This window comes from Chinchilla lanigera, unplaced genomic scaffold (assembly GCF_000276665.1).
Source record: "Chinchilla lanigera isolate Chin_1 unplaced genomic scaffold, ChiLan1.0 scaffold00020, whole genome shotgun sequence".
NCBI classification, from domain to species: Eukaryota; Metazoa; Chordata; class Mammalia; order Rodentia; family Chinchillidae; genus Chinchilla; species Chinchilla lanigera.
The window spans coordinates 22262368-22269507 of NW_004955421.1; positions in this window are offsets into that span (position 1 = coordinate 22262368).

A 7140-nucleotide genomic window follows, 5' to 3' on the forward strand; every position below is an offset into this window, starting at 1 on the left:
TCTTTTTCTTCTTCTCCTGCTCCTGCTTCTGCCTCTGCTTCTGCTTGTCCTCCTTCTCCTCCACCACCTTGTTCTTTTCTTCTTCTTTTAATGGAGCTGCTGAAGAACCTTTTCAGACACATGAAGATAGTCAAAATCAAAATGGAGTCACATATAAAATCCTAACAAAAAATAAATAAAACCAGGAGACTATGAAGGAGGGATTCTCATGCATCACACATGCCTAATAACAGGAACTATCATAGAGATTCTACCAGAACCACAACCTTGCCTAAGGGCAACTGCAATTTTACCCAAGGAGCACTTCCAGAAGACGTCTATGCAGCAACTACTTCTCCCCTTTTGGGCTGATGGCACCCTTGTTATTGATCCCTATGACCAAGAATAACGATTTTAAAGTAGCTTATGTAATCCTCCTCATTCGGCCTTTAAAAACTTTACCTTGCCCCAACCTCCTAGAGTACACTCATAGTTTATGCAATGCTTATTCCCATTTATTGTGACTCCAGGCTAAACTTTATTTTTGGAGAATCTCTGTTTATAATATAGATTGCCAGGTACCTGGCAGTCATCAGACACCCAGGAAAACCTGAGAGCTCCTCCTCCTTTTCCTCCTTCTTCTTCACCCTAGTTTTCCAGAACATTTGGGAAGTTCTGTACTAAGCATTATGACAAATGTGCCCCCCTTGACCGTCTTCATCACATGTGTTCATCCAGAAACACAGGATCTGCCCTGCTCTGAGAGAAGACTGGTTCAGGATGACTGGATTTCTGAATTTCCTAGAGGTTTAAGGAGTCTCCCTGCAGAAGCATGACTCAGGGCAGAGTCACTGGCTAATCAGACAGGCTCTGCTAGCTGGTGGGAAGAGACACATGGGAGGGGACAGATAGAAGTCCAGACACACTTCTGGGTACTAGGCAGGATTATGAGGATGATGACGGGTGATGAATTCAGACCCTTTCCTTACCTTGACCTAGTGTCTGTTTGTATCTGAGATGGTTTCTTCAAAGCTGATGGGCATTTCCGTGAGATTCATGCAGTCTTGCTTGCCTTTTCATTCAACCCCAAATACCTTGCTCCTTAAGGTAGTAGCAGCATGTGATTATTGAGTAGTGACTGAACTATCAACCAGTCAACCTCCTTCCTGCAGTCCCATGCTCACAAGGACACCCCACTCTCCCATCCCAAGACCCATAGACTTGCCTATGGCCTTATCCACCCAGCTTGGACCCCTCTGATGACTGCTTCTCACATCTGCTTATCACTCCTCGGTTCCTCTGGGTAGAAGAAGAGCACAGAAAACAAGGCCATGAGAATCTATTCTTTTCACTTTCAAGACCTTCCAAGTCTTAGGATTTGGAAAGTGAGGAGGCCAGACATTTTACACCTAAGAAATGATGCCGAATATGAAGCTTCTGACCATGACAATCCAGGCGATCTCATCTCCCTTTGATGGTCTATGCTTTATCACATCTCCGGGAAAGCCACAAGATGGAAACAAGCCCTTGTGTGCTCAAACACACACACTCAAACCCAATTCCAACAGAACTGTTAAAGCCCCTAATGCAGATGTGGGAAGCACACCAACCAATTTCTCATCCAGCTTCAGGACACCGGCTCACGATGAGTCACTTTGATCATCGCAGCATTAGTTTCTGGCTCATTGCCAATCATTTTAAAGGCCAAATCTCCACATCCTGTTCAGCGGGCCTTCAAACACTGCCACTGGCTTCTTTTTCCATTTTTGTCTTTTGATGTGCATAATGCTTCCCTCCTTCTTTTCTTTTGCCTTCTTTCTTTTTAAGAATAATATTTCATTTTAAACCAGATAGTCTCTTTTCTCCATCACTGTGTTGCTGGCTTATCATCAGGGTAACCCTCCCCATCCCAGACTCCACTTAGCAATGGGCCACATGCAAGCGCTTGTACCCATCATCCTTTATTAGTCAAAGTGGAGATGACCTCAACTTTCCTCACATCAGCGATGAGTATTTCTTCAATTTGTTTCTTTGTAGCTAGGGTAACCCTATAACTATAAACATTGGGTAGGGCAAAAAAGTCCTTCGCTGGGAGGACAAAACAGGTTATTTGTCTTTAGAGACAGATCTTCCAATGGATAAAGGCAGGGCTGCTCGAGGTCTTTGTACAGCAAAAACTCCACAATGCAATATCCAAAACTCTCTCTTTAAAAAAGAATTATACACTACCTATAAAAAAAACCACCTTGAAGATGTTTCTCACAGTCATAATCACAAACTACATGGTTGAGACATTTTTCTGAGAAATAAAGCAAGCCATAAAATCTGCAGAAGACGGGTATAAATGAAAAATCATCTCACAAACCTTGCTATGTCTTGTGGGAAACATGTACTGGGCACATCTGATTCCTTGAGATATTATTGAAATATCTGTAAGCCAAAAAAAGTATTTAGAAGGCACTGACCTCAATAAATTTTGTTAAAGTGACTATCCATAAGTATTTACCCAGTGATATGGAGAAATACTACCTTGTTCAAAACTTTTATTCCTGAAGTAATAGTTTTTAAAAACTTAGCTAATTAGGTAACATCAGTATTATTTTTCACCATGGTATATGGTATTAACCATCCTTGTCTTACACATGTGCCTATTTGGTTTTGCAATATGAATATTATCCTGGATATTTTATTAATATATGGCCAGGTTAATCATCCTTAATGGAAAAATCACACCTCCAGGCTCAGAGTATGGCTCAGTGGTACTCTGCTTGCCCTAGCAGGCAAGTGGCCCGGACGTGATCCCCAGGACAACAACACAAACACACACACAGACACACACACACATGGACACACACACGCAAAGAAAAGCCACAGCCGTCCTTTGAGTATAGGAGATAATATCTCTCTTAAGGGTGAGATCATTCTTGATGTCACTCAGCAGGTATAGTGGGGGTGTGTCTCTCACATCTAAAACGGTGTGTTCTAAACCTTGGTCCAGATGATCATTTCATGATTGTATACATGTGTAAAAATTTATCAGATGGTATGGATTTGTGCACGTTTTGGTATTTTCCTATAAAAAGAGAACAAAATTATCAGAGAGAAGGCTGACAGTGAATTTCAGAAAGAATTTCTGGTTTCTCTTGGTTTTGACCAACTGTCAAAATACTTCCCAAATTGTAAAAGAGGAAAAACAACAGGAGCTCAGGCAAAACATCTGTGAACTTTTGCCAGCCATTTAAGGGATAAGGGTTACATTTCTAAGCAAATAGTCAGTACGTGCCAATATTTCTCTAGCTAATTTGTTTTATATTTTCTGAATTCTCTGTATTTATACCCCTTCCTTCCCATGTATAAGACAAAGTACAGTTGATTCTTGTTATTTGCGGTAGTTCTGTTCTCTAAGGTTGCCAAGAACACTGAATGAACAAACACTGAGCCCTTGTGCTGAGAGAAACACAGGGTAGGTTCTTGTCAGCCTCTGGCCACATTTTCATCCACCAATCAGTACACAGCCTTGCTGTAAGTGTGTTTCTGTTTAAAGACACCTTATTGAAACCTTACTGATTCATGGACACGGCGCTCACCATCAGCAGTCTGCCAGCAGGACCGTAACTTGTGCCTGAACTAAGCTTCTGCGCCTATAAGGCACAGTCTTCCTGGTACTTCCAGGAGCACTAGGCAGCCCCTCCATACTATGTCTGAGGGCCAGTCTGAACAGCAAAAACAACAGAAATCATCCAAATGCAAAAAAAGTGACACTAAATAGACCATGTAAAAAGCACTCACAGAACGGGAGCTGAATTAAGAAAGCAGATTGTTACCTTCTCCAGCCTCAGCTGGAAATGTGTGTCAAAAGACTCAGGTTTTTTGCCACTCCACACAGGTCCCTGAATAAGTTTAGAAGCCTTGCGTGTACAGTTTTGAGGTTACAAATAAATTTTAGCAAGCAGGTGAGTTGACAAACACAGAAACCATGAATCCTAAGGACCAACGGTGCAGTATTTTGAAACTTTGAGCTTGGTTTAGCTGTGGAAAGTGGAACTAAGCCACTGTTTATAAGAATGAGTATCAAACTTTACTACCTGTTGGAATCTCCTGGGAAGCTTTATAAATGCTCATGTCCAGACTGAATGCCAAACCAAGGAATGTAAGACTCTCTGGAATAGTTACCATTAGGTATCAGTATTTTAAGTTCTTAGGGACAATTACAGTCCTCAGGCAAATTTGAAAGCCAATGGTCTTTGCTTTGACTAAAGGGCATGGCCCACGCTGAGGGCTAGGATGGTGTCACTGGCAAGCAGCAGTTAGAAGGGTTAAAAACCCCGAGGCATGGTTAGATCCCCACATGTGTTAGTTAGCTACTGTTTTGCAGCTACATCTATCATCTCAGAGGGTCTGTGGGTTAAGGACGCAGGTATGACTTAGTTGGGTCCCTGGGCTCAGGGTCTATCACAAAGCTGAAATTACAGTGTCAGTGGGGGCTACAGTCCCATTTAAAGAGCTATCTAATGAAGGGAAGGGTCTGATTCAGCTCAACAGTTGTTGGCAGGATACAGCTCTTCACAGGCTCTGGGTCCCAGGGACCAAGTTTCAGCTCCTCGCTGACTGTAAGCAAGAGGCTACGCCCATTCCATGCCATGTGGAACCCTCCACAGAGCAGCATACAACATGGCAGCTGGCTTTTAGGAATGCTAATAAGTGAGAAAGCAACACAGGCTGTCCGCGAGGAAAGCCACAGATTTTTGTAATTCAAATTAGAAGCAATATTCCATTCTATCCAGTAGAATCACTGTGTCCAGCCCACACTCAGGTGGAAGGGCTTACACCAGAGTATGAATATCAAGAGGTAAAATCATTGTGTGACATGTTCAAAGTTGTCTACCACACCACCACTTCCTACTTTGGAAATACCAGTTTGGTTTTAGGTAAGAGTCTGGTATTTCCTTATATCTACACTTTCATATAAAATACCTACTTGGGGATTTTTTTCACTTCCTGAATTATATACAGGTAAATCAACACACACCAGGATTTCTTTCTCCTGCTCTTAATTTTGCCTGTTCAGTTGGCAAGATATACAAGGGGTGATTAAAATATAGCATGAATGTTTAATTTTAAAAATTTATTACAGTAAAAGACATTGTCATTAGTCTCCCTCAAAATATTCCCCCTTACTGCAAACACACAGCACACTCTTCTTTTTACCTTCTAAAGCAGTTCTGAAAGTCCTCTTGCGTGAGTGTCTTTATGAAGCCTAATCAAAAATACAATGAATGTTATTGCCAAGTGCCATCCAATAGAAAGGCAGGCTCATAAAAATATCGCATTGTGTCCTCGTGCACCTTATTGACTGGATGTAGCACCACGTAACTTTTGGCTTTTCCCTAAAGTCAAGATGACATGAAGGTAAACATTTTGAATCAGTTCAGGACATTGAGTTAGCCATGACAGCACAACTAAAAACACTCATGAAAGAGACTGCCAGAACTGCTTCAGAAAGTAGCAAGAATGATGAGACAAGTGTGTTTGAAAGGAGGGCAAGTATTTTTATGTGTCATTATTGCAATAATTTTATTTAAAACATTACCAAATTTTTGGTCATACCTCATATCTTCAACCAAAAAACTACTTACTTTATTTCAAGAGGTAAACCAGAACATCAGACCAGAAAGGAACACTATCAAGCTGGTCCTTGCTGCAGGCAGCAAGCACGCTGGCCTACTGAGACCTTCTCAGGATAAACGAAGGATCCTCTTCAGAACCGCCCATCCAAGAATTAGAAGGGGCAGCACTCATCTACCAATGCCCATCCCCTTTGCTGCTCTTGAGTATGCCCTGAGCTGGGGTCCCCAGGGCACAAAAGCCGCAGGACAGGAAGGAAGATGTCCAGAGTGTGCCAGGCTGGGAATAGAACTGGAGGAGAGGCTGGGGCAGTCAGTGGAAGGAGAGAACGGGAGAAGACGTGCATGCCCTAGGCATCTGAAAGAATTACTTGGCTAATCAAAAAGTAAAAATACTTAAGAGACGAGAAAGAGGAAGGAAGAAAGGAAGGGTGTGAGGGAAGAAGGAAAGAAAGACGAGCAGTGCTCCTTGCAGCTGTCTGTCTCTCAACTCTTCACCTCTGCTTGGTTGAGTCGCTGTCAACTCCTGCCACTGGCAGCTTCCAACTCTCTTGCTCCATTGCAAAGGAGGAGCCCCGGCTGGGAAGGCCCCTCGAGGCAGGATGAGAAGAGCCATTTACAATTCCTTCTCAAGGCTTTCACTGAAGCCACTTCATTTTATTCTTGCAACCAAGTGTGAAGTAAACAAGAGAGAGCTTTTAATCTTTGTTTTACAGAGAAGGAAATGGGATCCCTGAGAGGTTAAGCGATTTGTGATTTGCTGGAGGTCACTCAGCTGATAAGTGGCTGCCGCCAGAGCCTGGCTTCAGTCCCAGACGTGGGACCTCAAGAGCAAGTATGTTTTTCTTCACAGAGATCTGGCCTCTAAGCTCCACAACCTGATCACCAGCATGGTGGCCTCCAATCCTCCTAAGTTCTGCGTACGTTGGGCAACATTTTAGTGTGACTCGAGTATACATATCAGGTCTTCTCTAAGCATTTTAAATGTATTATTTGTTTAATTACATAATTCCTTTATAGATGAGGAAACTGTGGAATGCGAAGGTTAATAACTTTTTTGGGCACAAAAATGTAAACCCAGCATGCAAATGAGAAGGTTTGTTTCCAGAAGCCATAACAACTATATTATTTGATGTTGCTTTTAAAATAGGCCTGTTTGAGTGCCTTAGAATGGAATCTCTAGAGGGAGATCTCAATCAATCTGAACAAGCTTTTCAGTAATGATTGAGTACTGATTTTCTCCTCTCTCCTTTTTTTTTTCTGAACTTAATACCATAAGAAATATGTTCAACTTCTAATCCATTTGCACTCTAGGCTCTCACCAAAAGAGTTGTGATCTTGAGCCGGTGCTCTGAACATTTCCATGTACACAGTAGACATTCAGTAGGTGTTGCGTGGTGGTTAGTTGTGGATTGGTTGAACAAATTAATGAATTATATCCTGTCAATAGGGGCTGGGGATTTAGCTCAGCGGCAAAGCGCCAGCCTGGTAAGCGCAAGGTCGTGAGTTCAGTTCCCGGTACCGGAGGGGAAAAAAA